Source organism: Coptis chinensis, chromosome 7 (assembly GCF_015680905.1).
Source record: "Coptis chinensis isolate HL-2020 chromosome 7, ASM1568090v1, whole genome shotgun sequence".
Classification (NCBI taxonomy): domain Eukaryota; kingdom Viridiplantae; phylum Streptophyta; class Magnoliopsida; order Ranunculales; family Ranunculaceae; genus Coptis; species Coptis chinensis.
Window position 1 is genome coordinate 19,687 of NC_141462.1, and position 18,663 is coordinate 38,349.

Genomic DNA, 18,663 nt, shown 5'->3' on the forward strand with positions numbered 1-18,663 from the left:
GGAAGTACTCTTACTTCACATAGAAGTTAAGTTTAATTTGTGATTACATAAACAATACGTCAGTTAGGTCAATACATACCGCTCACATCTTGCAGCATATTTGTCTGATGGTATCAATTAGTGAAAAATGGAGCAAATTGGACATTGAAATTAATGTGATAGTACTGTATTTCTGTTGGAAACAAAAGCCTGAAATAAAAAAACTGCATATATAACTTTCAACAATGCTATATAGGAAGCGTCAAACTTATTATGATTTATCATTTCTTGAAAATAGGATATAAGAACAAAAAAGGAAAGACATACAATAGACCAACTTCTCTTGAGTGTGAAAACTTTACATAGGTTGTCCATGTCCATGAAAACAGAAAATATTTCTGTTTGGTGACATTTCAAATCTTTAGATCCAACACGTTCCCTCCTAGTGGTTTCTCGTGCAAGAATACTTACGAATTTAGACTGTTGCAGATATAACATCTTCATTCTTATCTACTCTTCATCTTGGCATTTGGTCTGAGGTGTAAAATCTTTCTTGGTGCACATTGGATTAGGTTCTTCTTAGTGCATTCATTGGCCTGGTCTACTTCATTCAGAATCGTTCACACAATAACATGCTCATTGTCGCCACTTCTTCTTGTCAAAATTTAGAAGCATCTTCTCATCAAGTTAGTTTATGTTATTGATTGTAGTAATGTCTGTTCAACCATAATATCAGCGACTGGCATAGAATGTCATCAACAAAAGAAAACGATATAAGGTGCATTAAGAGTCAAGTCCTTCAGTAATGACACAACAACAAAACCACAAAATTGGGAACTTTGAAATGAAAAAAATAAGGGTACTCAAAAAATAATGAAACCAATAAGAATGATACCACTCATTACTCCTTCCACGTTGTGCACAATACACTATTGTACAAAATTCATGGTACTATTCTCAAAATGTAAAACAAACATAATCTATTATTCATAGGGGTAAATGTCTGGCAACTTTTTTGAAGTTAAAAAATCTTAGCAGCAGTGGACATAGAAGTTGTGAGGGAAGCCTAGGATAGAAGTGATAAAATAATTTTAAACCTAAGAAAATTAAATGTGAGGTGCAATAGTTTTATTAACTGATGTGTTTAAAAGTAAAAACAGAGCGGAAACAAATAAACATAATAAGAATGAAAAATGTATCTCATTAAGAGTGGTTTGAAAGAAATTATCCTTTTTGTTAATCAAACTAATATTTTAAAAACGAAAAAGTCAACATGTAATAATACAAAACATAATCATGAAATAGCAAAATGGAGACAGTAATAGATTAAAATTATTGAAATTAAAACCATTTTACAAATACCGAAAGATACAAATATGAAGTTGGAAATAGAAGTAGACAACCACCAACAGTTTTGGTTAAGTAGCAGAATGAAATACAAAAAATTAATATACCCGTTAATGTGAAAAAAAAAATCAGTTGTAATGAAAAAACCATAACTTTGACATTGATCGAATGTAAATTATTTGCATAACCAAAAATTGTGTAAATAATAATAATAAATCAATCAATCAATCAATTTTTTTAAAAGGACAAAAGAAACATTCACTTATACAGGATCCTAGTCCGAAGAAATAGTGGAAAACTGAGTAAGTCGAAGTAACACCCATAATATGATATGTAATTGTGATAGAGCTCTGTAGTGATACTCTTAGAAGAACTATCAATTGAAATTCTGATAGGCCAAAACAGTGAATTTCACACAACTGTCTTCATAAACCACAACCCCGAAAAGAAACATACACTGAATATCCAAAATCCAATAATCATTGAAAAGTGAAAAAGTAGTAATAAGCATTCAATATCCAAGATGTGATGTTACTGAAGCATTCAAAGCCCCGAAAAATTAATTTGGGGAAGAAGCCCATAAACGTAAGAGACGTGCATTTCATCAGACTATTAGTAATCAAATGAAAGACGCAAACACATTCTTAAGATGACTACAAATGTTGCTCAAGCATATAACGAAGAGGGCAAAACGTATCACATCCAGAAGCCATAATTTTTAAAATCAAATGGAAACCATAATGAAGATTACTATGAGTGAAAAGGGCAGAGTCCATACCTTTAAGTTTGAAGCAGAAATTTGGGGGGGGGGGAAGGGTTGATAATATTGGAATGATCCCTGAAATAAATGTTCAAGAATGAAAGATTACATAAATGATAATATTGGAAAAATAAACAAAATAGTACCTTTGCGTTTAAGAAGAAATTTGAACCATATAGCCATTGAAAACCAGCGAGTTTGTTTGTTTTGGTAGAGAGGAGATAGAAAAATAGAACTCGTCTCTATTTGGAAGTGAGATCCCAGTTAATTTTTCAGCAGATCGTGTTTGAGAAGAAAGAAGTTATGGGAGGATATACGAACTGGTCGAGACGTTGTATTTGAGAAAGAAATGGAAAATACGCACTGTTTGGAAAAGATTAATCTTATATAACTGATTAAATGACCATTATGTCTTCTATAACTGAATAACTGATTAAATGACCATTATGTCCTTAGGTTTTAAGGCTATTGGGGATTTCGTGGGTGAAATTTTAGGGTACCCTTTTGATTTAAAAGATTGGTTTAAAACGGAGAATACGGGGACTAATAAAGGGGGCAAGTTTTCCCATTATATATAAGATATATATATATATATATATATATATATATATATAATCGCCGATTAATCGTATATCGCTCCTCGACCGATTAGTTCCAATAACCGATTAGTCTATCCTATTGGGATCTTTATTATATGGCAATTGATATATATAAATCGTTATCGAATTGAATATGCAAAATTTAGCTTTCAATATCTATTTCAAGGTCCTAGCAACTAATGGTCATAAATACAAGACAGAGAGAGCACTTCACTCAATTAACTCAATTAATTGAAAGATGACACTCTACTTCCTGACATTTTGGTGGCCTAAAGCAAGACAATAGAATATGGCTCTATATGCATTAATGTTATTATTCAATATAATCAAAGAGAAAGCAATGACGTGATTTTGTTAATTATTTGACAGAAGACTTTTATTTGTTTATTTAGATATAGATAAAAGTTTGGATTTCTTAATTGCGAGTTGTTTTAGTGTTTTTTGTTTTAATTGTTTGTAACGAGTGAAATAAGTATTGCCAAAGAGTTTGATAAGAAATTAGATTCTCGGGAATTAAGAAATTAATTGAAATCGGGTGTTTATTTTTTTTTTTTAAATATGGTTAGTTTTTTTTTTTGTCCTAAATAAGTGGCTACGAACTGAACTCTGTATTAGAAAGTTTACTATTTTGTGCCGATAATAATGTGGTTCCTATTTTTTGTTTTGGTTTGGTGGCCAAAGCAACCGCCTCACCTCAAGGCAGCAGTAATTCCACTCAATTAATTGGAAGTAGATGACCAACTCCACTAAATTAATTGAAAGTAGATAACATTTATGTGTATTTCGTACACAATATGTGGCTTTTAACAAAGCGAATGTAATGGCCCTAATGGGTGAGTGTGGAACGAGGGCTCATGTGCTTTCCCATGGCACAATTGATAATTAAATGTGGTCATTTACGTGATTCGTACAAGTTCAGAATAAAGCTAGACACAAACACTTTTAAAATGAGGTGTTGAGATTTTATTCATACTGCTTTTAGAGCATCTTTAGGAGAGAAATCAAAGAAACACTAAATTTTTTAACCAAATCAAACACCAAACTAAAAAAACACCAACCAACTTCAGAAGAAACATCAAATATTCGACATCAAATGACGCGGTTTTGGATAAACCGCGTCATATAGCCCACACAGCTTTATCAAAACCGCGCCACTAAAACCCATCTTAAAAGCCCAAGCCCACGTGATTTTCCAGAAACCGCGCAATGTGTCGCATATCAACTTTTTTCTTTTTTCTCTTTCCAAATCTCTCACGCGGTTTTCGCAAAACCGCGTGATTGAAGCCCACACTCTAGCCCAAGCCCATGCGGTGTTAAAAAAACCGCATGATTTTAACCGCGAAAGAGATTTGATACAACACCAAAGTTGGAACCAAATTTTGGACGATTTGGTGTTTGGTTTGGTATTTTCATCAATATGTGTTTCTCCTGAAGATGAAAAAATAACAAATTATTGAAAATTTGGTGTTTGATGTTAGGATAGTATCTCACATAAAGATGCTCTTATTTACGTTTTCCTGGACTTCCACAACTTAACTTAAATTTGGGGAAAAAACAAGATATAACTAAAGTTAAATCGCTGAACATTGATTGGGAAAGCAATATGAGAAGTCTTGCGAGGTTGCAACTTGGGTGAGAATTGAGAAGAGCAAGGAAGCAATTAGGAAAAGAAATTAGGTTCTTTGGTAGTTTGGTACACAAATGCAGATATGAAATAGTGGGCCTCTATATCAGGCCCAAGAAAACTGGTTGTGGCTGAACCGAGACTGCTCATAGGCTTATAGTCAAAACCGAGAAAAACTTTGGCATACCACAAGATTTTCCTAGATTCACTACACAACTAATATATACAACTATTGTGAGTTAGATAATAAAGAAAATTTGTATTTTAATTAGATTTTATTTTGTTGTGTAATGAATCTAGGAAAATCTTGTGGTGTGAAGCGCTTTAGGGAGCGAAGTTCGGTCACCAGACCGAAGTTTTTCTCATCAAAACCGAAGTGAAAATCGAGAGATCGAATGATGATCTTTGTTGTTACTTGTTAGTTGTTACTTATCGCCACCTCCACCAAGAGATCAAGAACGAGATTTTTAACCATGCTAACGCATTACCTCTAAGGCCTAAACCAACAGCTAGCAACTCCATTTCTGCCACTGCACACTTTAGTCTAGGAGTGTAAAAAAAAACCGTTGACCCATCATTCGGTAGGGTACCCGGTCTTCATCCGCCACCCAAATCCGCACCGACCCAAGAATAGACCCGTCCCGCCCCGCCACCGTTTTTACACGGTTGGGCTATGGGTGTAGGTTCTATGCTCAAACCCAACCCGATCAAGCCCTAACCTAACCCCCGAGTGTCAAAAGTCATTGACCCAACCCCGTTGACCCGCACAATTTCAAGACTCTAACTCTAATATTTTTGTATTTTGTTTATATTTTCTTTTAACTTTTGTAGGAATTTGAGAGATATGAATACAAACTTATGAGTTCAACATCAATCTCAAATATTCAAGTTTGAACATTGGACAAATATCAAAAGTTTAAATTCAACTTTCGATTTTTGGAGAAGATGAATCATTCATCATTGTATTAATTTCGACTTATTTTAGTTTATATTTTATTGTTTTGTACCATAGATCCTCGCTCTCATCTTCATTTTATTATGCTATGGAAAATAATCAATTTACAAATGGTAAATCATGAGAAAAAAATTTCAAATTTCTAGATATAATTTTGGGTTCAAGTTCAAGTTTTTTTTATTTTTGTTTATTTTTTATTGATTGATTCTATTTTTTTTTTCTCTATGTTATGAATTGGAAATATATTACTTGCAGAATTAGGAAAAAAAATTGGGTGAAATTGGGTTAAAATGATAATTTCCACCCGACCCCCGGATGACCCGCCCAAAACCCGTCCCGTAAACTGACCCAACAGGCCGGGTGATGGTACTAATACAGTAATACATGGCACTTCAACCCGCCCCGCCCCGTCGGGAACCATTGGATTTGTATCCCCTAGACCCGTTCTGCCCCGACCCATCACTATTTGACCCGCAGTTGACCCGGCCCGCCCCGTATTACACCCCTACTTTAGTCCAAAACCAGGTACTTATATACGACTCTAGTTCATATGTGTGATTTAACAACACTGTATTGCCAAGCAATGTAACGTGGGCTCCTGACCCAGGTGGGGGAATTTAGGTGGATGAATAGTTGGAGTCTGCTCTGACGTTGCCCAACGGCAAAGGAATACGGTGTGCGTGCGCAACTTCTAGTTAGGGAGTCAAGTGCCAGGCCAGCACTCTCAGTAAGTGGGCCTCTGTAGAGAAAGCCAGTAGGAATGAGGGGTGCATCAAGATCAAAAGCAAGGTTCGAACTTTGGATCCTGAAGGTTGTGACCCCAATAAAAAACATCCCTCTTTTATATTTCCTCGTTTTTCCAACTCAACTATGTTTTCGGTATAGTATAGGTTGTCTTTGAAGCCATAATCGTGTAATTTATATTTTTGTTCTTGGCTATAGTATAATCAATTATGAACAATCGAGGTAGCTGGTGTTATCCTGTTAGGAATCTAGGACCATGTGTAAATGGTACAGTCGTGGATAATGGATATATTGGGTAAAATACAGTATAGCAATAACATGTTATCAACATCGCGTGTCACATTCGATTGCTTCTGTTAAATGTTTATTGATCCCCGCAAGTATGTTGATTGGCTGGTAACGCTGGCTTTGTAACACGAGTGGGGTATTAAAGTGAGAGAATTGGTTTGGGGCGCCCTGTAACTGGGCTTGTTGCCTTGTACGTGCTTCGCCTTTGCAGCAATATAGCCAGTTCCATGACGAGTGCTACTAATCCTCTCCTTGGAATAGGGAAGGCTAGGCGCTAAGCCATGTAGGTTAGATTCCCGCCTTGTTGTTGGGATTGGAACCGTATTATTCCGCCTCTGATTGCTTGTTTCTGTGAACTTCTATGACTTGTCGTGGACGAATAATATCTTGGTTCATGACAGCCTCTGATCCTCATACTAGCAGTCTTTCTCTTCGGTTGTTTTTGTATATATCCTCCTTTTTTTTAATACTGCATCTCATTATCTCGCTTTTTGGGGCTTTGTGTTTGCTTGTATCTATTGGATGCTTGTAGCTATTGGATGGAACTATGGAAGATGTATCTCCCATCTCATTGTACTATCTTATATATTTTGTGGTGGTTAATAAAATTATCTATACAGTGCCAATAAAATAAATTAAAAGAGATAAAAATAAAAGAAAATTAATAATGTGATTCCAACACATTAAAATTCGATTCGATTTATTACAATTTGTATCCCCGAGCTTAGTAACGCGCTTGCTTGTCACCTAAGTGGATGAATGGTTTGGGGCCTGCTCTGAACAACGTAGTTGCTACCAAAGAGCGGTCTTCCACTATGTCTATTATGCACTGGCTTACCTTGTTGAAACTGACTGGCTGAATATGCCTGTGTTAAGCCCCTTCTGAAGGGGGCTCGAAAGCTAGAGCGCTCAGTCATGTCGGTTAGTTTACCTCAGAGGAAGGGCTGCATCACCGTGGTGCAAACATCACTCAAACATTCAACTTTTTTGGCTGTTTTGTCCTCGATTAATGCCACTTGCATGTATGCACGCTGAAATCACAGCAGCCCTAATTACGCCTTTTGAGCAGTATATACATCATCATGCATGACAGTACTTATTAGGATACCACGATTTATTACAATGTAACCATCATTCTTTGGAAACTTACGGGTGCTCGCCTAGTGGAATAGGAACTGTAGCAATACGAACTTAATATTCTAGTCACAGTAAAAGAATCCACATGTTGTAAGACACCGTGAAGTCGTGAACCTCCAAAACATGCCCTTTTTTTATTCCTTGCAAATCAACCAGGGTTGATCCATTCATAGTTCTTGACTGCTTGACATTTATAATAGAAAACGTTAGGTAGGTCTAAGGTTTTCCCTCTTCACCAATTTTTAGAGATTATTCCAAATTTTATGACAATTGGTAGCTTTCATCTGTTTAAATTTCTTTGGATTGATATATGCTATTCGCCTTAGTGCAAAGTAGAATGCACAATCACACCTAAAAATATGAAAATCCCGTCAGCACATCCATTGCTCAGCAACAATAGATATTCATTTGGTTTTGAGAATGATCTGTTTTGAAATTGAAAAAACAAAAGAAAAATAAATCTATGTCCACTTGTTTTTTTTTTTAATTATTACATCTTAAATTGATGATCAAACACATGGTCTACCCAATGTACAGACCCACGGGGCATGCACGTTTGGATTAATCTGGGTCAATACACAATGGAATGCTCTGTAATTAAGTGTGGGGGAATGCAGTATCTATCCGACTACTATCAGTAATCTATCACATATGCAACCTGATATTATATTTCAGCGAGAAGAAAGATGAGTACAGACTTTAGTCCCATATCAGCGATTTTAAATGTCATTGAAACACTTACTAAATTACTTTATTGCAAAATGTACTTGGTAACGCATGCTTGTCACCTAAGTAAGGGATATAAAGTGGCTGAATCGTTGGGGCATGGCTTAATGTGCTGTCCACCACTCTGTTGCCCCTGGACTTTGTCGTTGAGGCTGAATTTTCTAGCCTGTGTAACTGTGTTATTAGTGGAGAGAGAAGAAACATGGGAAAAGAGGATAAACTCTTTTTCCTGTTTTCGGGTGAAAAAAATAAACACATAGAAGAGTTCACACGGAAAGTTTTACACAAATAAAAAAGAAGAAGAAATAGGTGGATTTGTGCACCTCTTATCTAGCTTTGGATCGGATTTTTAGCGTTCTATTCTATATATATTTTTTCTGCGGGATACGAGAGATGAGTAGATACTGTTATTTTTCACTGAAATTATCGACATTCACATTACTACGTATGTTAGAACTATGTATGTTAGTCTATTTAAAATTTGTTTATTACGTCCAAACATAAGTTTCCGTATAAGTTACGATTTCTGTCGAAACCATGAGGTTCTGTTTTTATTCACGAGTAACAATTTAAACAAACCTTTATTGGGTGGGTTTAAATGTTTGAATGGGTTGATTTTTATTTGATTGATTGTATTGGATTGTGTTGTGTTAACTGTCGATTTGAGTTTTTTGAAACTGCTGGTTTGTTTGGGATGTGAAGTCTGATCAATTGGTTGTTGATTGGATGTGATATGCGGGTTAATATTTAGGGGTGTTGAAGCTCTGAAGGGTGTCAGTGGCGTCGATGGAGAGTTTTGGGGAAAATCTATTTGGTTGTTTTTGGTTTAATTAAAGTTGTAGGGTTTTTGATTTGGATTAAAATCGATGGGTTTATGATAGCTAGAGTTTAGTGTTTGATGGTGGCTGATCGGTGGAAGCTTTGGGCAGGCCAGTAATGGAGTCGAACTCGATTTTGGGATGTGAGGGGAATTGAGTTTTGGTTATGTCTAGAGGTTGGGTTTTTGTTGGGGTTTCGGTGGTAGTAGGAGTTGTGTAGTGCTCCAGGGCTTCTATTTCTTTTAGTTAGGCTTGGCCTGAAATAGAAGTGGTGGGCTTGAGTTTGTTTTTAAGTTATAAGACTTTTGGGCTTAAGTTTTGTTTTAGTTGGACTTGGGCCGAAATATAAACATGTAGGCTTAAGTTTCATTTAACATGGGCTTTGGGTGAGAGTTTGTTTGTGGGCTGAATCTGTGCCTGGTTTGGAATCGAGTTTTCACATAGTTAGGGTCAAATTCTAACTCTTACCAAAACATGAAAAAGTGAGTTTTCTGAGTCTTCTTTCCAACTCAATTGGCCTCGTCACATTCCTAAGTCTGTGGAGGTAGATATGGTGTCTGGAAGTTTGGTTGACAGAAAACAGTGCGTCAGAAATCAGTTTATGCGCACTCTGTTCAAGTCCAGTTTTAATTTAGTTAGAGTTTGAATTAGATTTTTATGAAAACATGAAAAAATAAGATTTGGAAGCTTGGTTTCTATTCCAATTGGCCTCATTGCATTCTGAGGCCTGTGGAATTAGTTATGGTGTCTGGAAGTTTGACTAGCAAAAAATAATACGTGGAAATCAGTTTTTGTGCACTGTGTTCGAGCCTAGTTTTCGAACATTTAGAATGAGATTGAGTATTTTTGTAAAACATAAGAAAGTAAGTTTTGTGTGTTAGATTTTCAACGCAAAAAGCTTTAATGCATTTGGACACCTGTGGAAAGCATTGTGCCATTCAGAAGATAGTCCGTCAGAAATGTAGTTTGCTGAAAATTAGGATTTTTACCAAGTTTGAACTATTTTTACTCCGAGATAGAATGGTATTGGGATTTCGAGTTCTACATGAAAAATTAAGTATACCTATCCTAATTTTCAAATAATCAAGTGGTGTATTATTTGGATGGCTATAGAAAACGTTATTGTTTTGGCAAGTTACCTAGATAACCTACCATGTTTCCTTTTTAGGGGAGCTCTAATTAACTTTTCTTATTGTAATGAGATAAATTATTTTACTTAGACATACGAGTGTCTTGAATCTTGATTGCTTAATTTCACATTTGTATTATATTCTAAGTACAATTATTTCATATACACTAAATGTTACTATAGATTTATGTTATATCATTGACATGTTACATTAAAGTTTGTGTTTAATATATATATATATATATATATATATATATATATATATATATATATATATATATATATATATATATATATATATAATTGAGGAATGAGAGGAAAATGAAGTGTGCAACCTTAAAGCATGAATTCTTATTGTTTTTTTACTTTGACTATGTGGCTAATAAGAACTACGAAGACTTGATTCCAATCTTGAAAGATTTGCATACAGGCAGCTTTGAGCAAAAGTACACCCACTATATTATATATTATATATTAGTTATTAGTTATTAGTTATTGTGATAACTATATGTGTACAATGTTAGTACTTAATTGTGTACATGATTGTGGTTGTTTAAAATGTATTCACAAGACATTTAACTAATGCGTTATTCCTGATTGAACATTTTGATATCAATGATTTATATAATTGATAATGAGATGAGTTGATTAGTTATTGTGTTTGGAATCTTTAGTAATGATTCTATTGTTTGAGATGGTGTTTGTTTTGTAATGAAAATATTATAATAAATGAGAACTCTTGAGTGTTAAAATTTGATGTAAAAGTGTCCGGTGAAAATTTAATGTGCCACCCACATCTTTAGATCTCTTCACGCCTCTTTGATGATAAGAAATGAAAGAAAATGTTTATGGCTAATGATGTCATGTGAAAAGCCACCTTAGAGAGGAACTAAGGCATTCGCTTTGCGGGTAGGCTGTATTCCTTAAGTGTACGGGAATGTAGGTCTGAATTCTTTGAATGTGGCGGGAATGGCCTAAGGTATTTATTTAATGTGCCATGAATGACCTGTTAGTGTTATAATGGGTATTCCTTGAGTGTGGCGGGAATAACTCAAGGTATTCATTGAATGTGCCATGAATGACCTGATATTTTGTTATGCCCAAAAGAGACTTTGTGTATATGTATGGAAATCCCAGAGATGGCTGTGACTCACAAGTTACGAGTTCCTTTGAAAAGGTGGAGGGCGGGGAGCATTGATGGAAGGTGAATGAGTGACAGGATGATGTGAGGTGGGTAAATGGTACTCAGTTCTAGATCATTAGAAGTTTTTAGATATGCAAGACATTCCCAATATGTGGGCTAGAAAAATCACTGGGATAGCGGGTGAAAAATTCTTCTTCTGTCATGGCGTCAAGGGATGAATGGATGTTGATAGGAGGGGACTCGCGAGGTGGTAAAGAAGAGTTGCAAAAGAGTCGAAGGAAATCTTCCTCGATTTCATCTACGTCTAGGGAGTCATCGTCGAAGTCGGAACTTCCAAAGGAAAGGAATTGGTGCATCTAATTCTTTGGAAACGTGTTGTTGAAATAATCTTGAAATAAGCTCTCAATCATGCTAACTTCTCCATCGATAGTCATATCGGGTAACTATTGCATCATTTTGAAAACATTCACCTCAACAGAAAGGTGTCCAAAAGACATGGACATCGAACCATCGCAGCAGTTTATGAGCGCGTTGGCGGTTGCTAAGAAGGGACGCCCTAAGATGATAGGAACAGAGTCGTTAGCAACTTCTATGTCGAGGATAACAAAGTCGGCTGGGTAGTAAAAATCTTAAACTTTAACAAGCACATTTTCAACAACACCCTTAGGATACTTAATAGAACGGTTAGCTAATTGTAACGTCATTTTAGTTGGTTGCATCTCTTGTTTATATAGATAATAAGGGAGTAAGTTAGCATTCGCCCCCAGGTCTAATAGAACAGTTGTCATGTGGGTATTCCCTAAGGTGCATTGTACAGTAGGACGACCAGGGTTCTTGTACTTAACGATTCCATTATGTTCAGATAGAGTGGGAAACTATTCAATTAAAAAGGCATCTTTTGGAATATTTGTTTTCCACCTAGTAATGCACAACTCTTTTAGAAACTTAGCATGTTGTGGTAATTTTTTAATAGCTTCAAGAAAAAGTAGATTTATCGTTAGATTTTTTAAAACTTCCCTAATCTCATCAAAATTTGTATCCTTATTTAACATGGCTAGTCTCTGGGGAAACGGTGGTTTCTCTCTATATTTAGCATATGGGTCAATAGGAATTTTAACCTTGGCCGGTTTTTTCTTGGATTATGGTTTAACTGGTACCTCTACAAGGGTAGGATTTTCAGTTTCTATATCGGTATCTAGTAAATTTTCATTTTCAATAACCACTGGTGGTGTATCAACGGGCATAGTGACGGCGTTATCAACCACTCTGCCAGAACGGAGAGTGGTGATGGCATTTAACTCACCTACGTTTAAATTTTCATTACTAGTATTACTGGTTACTTCAAAGGTTGTGTTTGGCATTTTAGGATCAGGTATAGCTTTACCTAGAAACATACCTTTTGGTTGGGCTTTATCTTGGGTTAACTGTTGAATAGATTGTAGAATCTGTTGTTAGCTTGCATGTAGGCCGGCATCGAAATGATCCGATTGTGAAGGTGTAGTGGCCACAGGTGGTGTGACAGGAACTATCTCGCGTTGATTATTAACGGGTGGGTTGTGATAGTTGTGATTAACCGGAACGATACATCTATTATTATTATTATTATTATTATTATTATTACCTGGTCCTTGTATTTGTCTTGGTGGAGCTGGGTTGTAGTTGTTTGCTGGCCTTACATTTTGATTATTAAACCCCGGAGGTGTAACTGGTTGATTATTTCGCTAACTGAAGTTGGGGTTTTGTCTCCAAGGTGCGTTAGGAATTGGAAAGCTATTTAACGAGCAAATATTGTCCAGCTATGCAGGTGGTTGTTCATAGACGAGAGGACAATAGGAGTCGGTATGCTTAAGACTAAAACAGAAATTACAAGGAAGAGAGTTGATGTTCATGACAGGAGTATGCTTATGTTGAACAGAAATGGCTTCTACCTTTTTTCTAAGGGATTCGATTAGAGTTCTAAGCTTGGGATCAGATTTAACCTCAAACATATTGGCAGCCTTGCCTGTGGAAGGAAAAGAAGTAGCGGAGTGGGGGATGTCGTTACACCCCCAAAGTTATTATTACGCTTGGATTGATTTTCTAAAAACCTATAAGCCTCTGAGGCTCCTTTACTAAGGAAACTATCCTCATACATTATATCAAAAACCTCCTTATAATGATGAAAGCCCTTTGAAAAAGGCATGAACAAGCGTGTCTTTCGCAAGCTTATGATGTGGACACTCTATAAGAAGATCAGTGTATCGGTTCCAGGCCTCTGAAAATAATTCATGAGGGTTCTGGCGGAAGAAATGAATCTTTTGAATCATTTTCATCTGTCTTCAGCAGTGGGTAAAACTGTTCCATGAACAATTGAACAAGTTTGGCCCATGAGTCCATGGAATTAGGCGTTTGGGCAGTTAACCAAGACGCCGCCTTATCGGCTAGGGTGAAAGAAAACACCCTTAGTTTCATTTGTTCAGAACCTACGTTAGGATGATGGAATGTAGTGAGAACTTATTCTATCCTATGCATATGCTGATAAGGTTTTTCGTGGTCTAAACCATGAAAAACGGATAACAAATTAAAAATATTTTGGGGAATTCGAAAATCCCCCACTGGGTCTGCAAGAACGATGCATGACTTAGGGCCATCGTTTAGGGCTCTGTTAAAATTAGAGAGAGGAGTCTCCGCTTCTTCAGCCATTGATGCAAGTGTAGTGTGTGATATTCTAAATAGGCGTGTGCGTTAACGTTTATGATAGATAACGTTAGATGGTTTTCTCTTATCAGACCTTAATCTCATTCAAGGCTAAGTCTAATATGAAAGAACAAGGACAACAGTCAAATAACAACCTAAGATACGTACTAGAATTAAACTCCTCTGACAGAAGAGACGAGGAGTGAAAGAAGGAGAACCTGAATACCTCCTTGCTACGCTTATAAATAGCGTCTTTAATATGAACCTCAGTGTTCTGTGGAAGCTTGGAACACTGAATCAACAATTATTTCAAACGGAACGATGATCTGTGATAAATGTAAAAAGATATAAAGTTTACCTACGAAATGAACGATGAAACTCAAAACGTAAGTAAACTAAAACTACTCATTTTTACTAATTGCTATCAAGTTTTCTACTCTCAATTCTATCGAAATAGAGTGGAGTAACAAATTCGTTCCACTCCTAGTTCTTTAGCATGGAATGATTTCTTACTTAACTAATCGGTCTTAAGTCTAGTGAGAGATTTACGAGGGGAATTCTATACTACGGGGTGGATTCAATTGACAAGTTACGAATAACGGAATGCTACGGAATACTTAAATGTGAATCTAGATAAAGAATTATAGGGGAAGTGAATCCACCTCGAATCCAACTTAATCACCTAGCATAGACTGTTGTAATCCAATTCTTACGGTAAAAATTGCTCGTTCTAATCCCTAATTAGCATGGCATTTCTGCCAATTATAACTAGCATGTGAGGTCGTCCACCCATTCTCATGGCGAAACACGACCTTCTAGAATGGAATAGACTCTACAACGACTCTACAATATACAACTACTAAGTTTTCATCAAGGCTTCATCAACCCCTCTAATGGAGGTTTTGGCCTTGATTCATCAAACCATTATTTCTCATTGAATTATAACTAAACATCATACCAAAATTCTAACTTGACTAATTTAACTAACAATACTTCAATCTTATTTAACAACTCAGAAATGATACTCAACAAGAATTAAAATTAGATCTATAAATTGAAATGACAAAATTGAAATTGACAAACTAGCTATTTTATTTATCAAATTAATGAAGAACAATGATTCTAAAGATTAATCTAAAACAAGAATTGAAATGAACTAAACTTAATTTTATTTAATGAAAACTAGATCTAGAATTATTTATAGTTTTAGGTCTAACTAGCTACTATTAACAAAGAGCTAAACTTTTGTTTTTATATGTTTCAGATCCAAAAATCGTGCATGGGCTTGGAGCTATGTTTTGGGCCAGAGAATCAGGCCCAAAACCCAGTCTTCGATCAAAAGTCCTCTTCAGCCTTCTGATTATTTCGACGGACTTTTCGTCCACTTTTGCTCCTCTGATTGGGCCAAGGCTTGGACCATTGGAAAGCTCTTTCCGAGCCGGTAGTTTTGACATAAGGTAGGCCCAATTTCGAGGTCTGAGTCCAAAGATATGGTCTTCGGAAGTTCTCCTGACTTTGTGTACTGTTTCTGCCCGTGTGGACTTTGACTTTTCAGCTTTGACTGGGATTTAGAAAGGCTTTGTCTTCTTGAATCTTGGCCTTTAATCACAGAACTCCTTAGCAACCAACCATTGCTCATTTATCTCATCAAAGTGGCACATTCCTGCACATAATTGACTTTGAAGCCTGAAACGCATAAAAACACGTAATTAATATTAACTCTTAATTATTACTCACATAATTGGTCTAAAAGTATGACTGTTACAGGGTTAAAACTACAGTTTTGGACTCTTATCAATCTGTAACTAACCTGTGTATATTGGGTTTTCTTCAGAGGGGCGACTCAAATATAAATATAACAACAAGCGTCTCGCTTCTTTTTAAAACAGAACTTCGCGCAATTTCTTAATGAGTTGGGCCTTAAGAATGGAAATAAAACACGAAATAAGCTTATTGGAAGGAAAGGCGCGGGCACGCTCAGAAATAGTGTAAATATATAGGGCGCGGGTGCGCTCTAAGTGTACAACTTCGAAAATTTCCAATAAACTTCCAAGAGCAAAATCCTGTTTTTCGAAAACAAAAAACACAGTTAGAAACACAAACAATAGGGTAGGTGGGTGAATTGGGCTATTCGTAGAATTGAAAAAAACTAAGGGAATTAAATTCTAGAGACAACTAAGATGGTAGCAATGCCATTTGATAAACCCATAAATTACTTTTACTCTATCTTAGCTAATTAAGCTAGGAAGAAGTAAAATATAATTTAGATTCTTTTATATCAAAATTCTACTCTCAATTATCATACAATAAAACTAGAGTACTTAGAACATACTAATTCAATTCGTGATTAACAATTAAACAATACGAGAGTAATGATCCTAAATATCACTAATATGGTGAAAACTATAATTTAATATATTCTAAATTGAACTATGACAATTAAATAATAAGATGTGAATATGAAAAAGGAAATAGGGAGATTTGAAATCCACATTGATTAATCCCTAACATGCTAGTATAGAGTTTGTTGCAACCCTAATCTTTATGTTTTCACACAAAGTTCAACAAATAGGTTATGTCTCTTTATCCCTAATTATTCATGGCATCTCTAACCAAAGCATGAGAGGAAATTGAAACTCATTCTCATGGTGAATTAACTACCTGCTATACTTGAAGCTCTTAAATACAACTATTCTATACTAACACATCAAGTCTTCATCAAAGCTTCAATCAAACTCCTCTAATTGAGGTTTAGCTATGGTTCATTAGACTATCATGAAATAAATAATAAGAAGAAGAAGACATAATTAAAGTACTACTTGATTAAAAATAACTTGAATTGTATTAATAGTGGTTAAGCTAATAAAATATAGACTAGGTTAAACTAAAGAGAAGAGGTAGGAGATCTAAATTATTCTAATTAATGAGAGAGAGAGAGTTTTGCCTTAGTCCTCTTTATATAGGAGAGGGCTAGGTTTACATTTTGTGTATGGGCTTTGGAGCTATGTTTTGGGCCACTAAATCAAGCCAAAAATCTAATTATTTAAGTCCAAAAAGGGTTTCTCTATTAGAAATTACTACAATAGTCTTTTCGTCCACTTTTACTCCTCTAATTGGATCCAGGCTTAGACCATTAGAAAGCTCTTTCCAAGCCGGTCGTTTTGACATATAATAGGCCCAATTTCAAGGTCTGAGTCCAAAGATACGGCCTGCGGAAATTCTATTGACTTTTATGCTCTATTTCTGCTTGCGTTGACTTTGACTTTTCAGCTTTGATTGGGATTTAAAAATGTTTTTTCTCCTTGAAACTTGGGTTTTAACCATAGAACTTCTTAGCAACCAACCTTTGCTTCTTTCTCTTTCAAAAGTGACATATTTCTTCACATAATTGACTCCAAGACCTGAAATACACAAAAGTACGTCAACAGTACTAACTCTTATTTATTATAAATATAATTGGTCTAGATGTAATATTATTAAGGGATTAAAACTAGTGTTATCAGACCCATCCTGGAAGTCAACCCGGTGAAGGGACTGGGTCACTGGGTTAGTAGTTGGACTAGTGGGTCACTATTTTGACTATATAGTATATATATTTATACATAACCAATAATCAGTAATAGTTGAATGATAAGTTGGCATATCTTGATGTGTGTAAGTTGATTGATTGATGTGCTGGGAACGGTTCCGCTAGTTAACCGTCTGATTTAGCCGGGTTAATAAAAAACTGCCCGAGTTAACCGGTTCAGCACTGGGTTAAATGCTTAACCGATCTAATTATCAACCAAGCCCGGTTATGAGACCAATTCACCGGTTTATCGAATCAACCCATCAGGCCGGGCGGGGTTAGGTCTGATAACATTGGTTAAAACTATAGTTTTGGGCTCTTATCAGTTAGGCAGACCCTTATATGTATTAAGATCTTGAAATCTAACGGAATTATTGTTTGTTCTATTTCTTTAGTTTTGTTGGTGAGCTCTCAATCTCTTGGCTGACTTGATCTATTTTTGGTTGAGAGATATGGGTCTAAGTTTTTCCTCCTCCCGACTTGTACGAGTTGGTAGTACTCCCTAATTATTGGTTGGTTGATAAGCACTTTCGTTTGTAAGGGTTTGACTCACTTTTATGTCGTGGTGCAGAGTTCTCTGGTGTTTCATAGCCTTTTTTGTTTTAGCTCTCTTATTGAGGGGCTTATTATTGTATGTTGTTGTCATTGATGGTTCAATTTTTCAGGATTTGATTCCCCGAGCCTATTATAATATATTAATAGAATTGACCTTTCGCATAAGTTCGAGTTTATGGAAAAATTGGCAATTTAACATGGTACAACATCAGTTGAAAAACAAGCTAAGCTTCAAGCTACGAAGAAGAAAGGTAATGATTCAATGGGGGAATTCTTGCAAAAGATCAAAGAAATATCAGATAGTCTAGCTGCTGCAGGGGTTATAATAAGTGATGCTGACTTGGTGTCATATGTGTATAATGGATTACCATCTGAGGATGAGGCTTTTTGCGCAGCAGTGACGGTTAGAAAGGAGCAAGTTCTATTTGATGAATTACATAATCTTTTGTTAAGTGAAGAGATTACTGTAAGTGAAAGAAATAAGAGTCTGGTTGCTTCCTCACCTCAAGCATTTAGTGTGAATAGATTTGCTCAGCAAGATACAGTTCAAAATGGTTATAAAAACAATGCATATGCGCATATCAAAGAAATGGATATCAGAATAGAGGAAGAGG

At 35.7% G+C, this 18,663-nt stretch overlaps 1 long non-coding RNA gene across 1 annotated transcript; it reads right to left on the reverse strand.

Moving 5' to 3' along the window:
* Positions 1–234: 234 nt before the first annotated feature.
* LOC147484891 (uncharacterized) lies at positions 235–2,481 on the reverse strand. Its single transcript, XR_015203191.1, has 3 exons — positions 2,233–2,481; positions 2,105–2,164; positions 235–718 (listed from the first exon to the last, which is right to left on the reverse strand). It is a non-coding gene; the product is annotated as an uncharacterized LOC147484891 (long non-coding RNA).
* Positions 2,482–18,663: the final 16,182 nt, after the last annotated feature.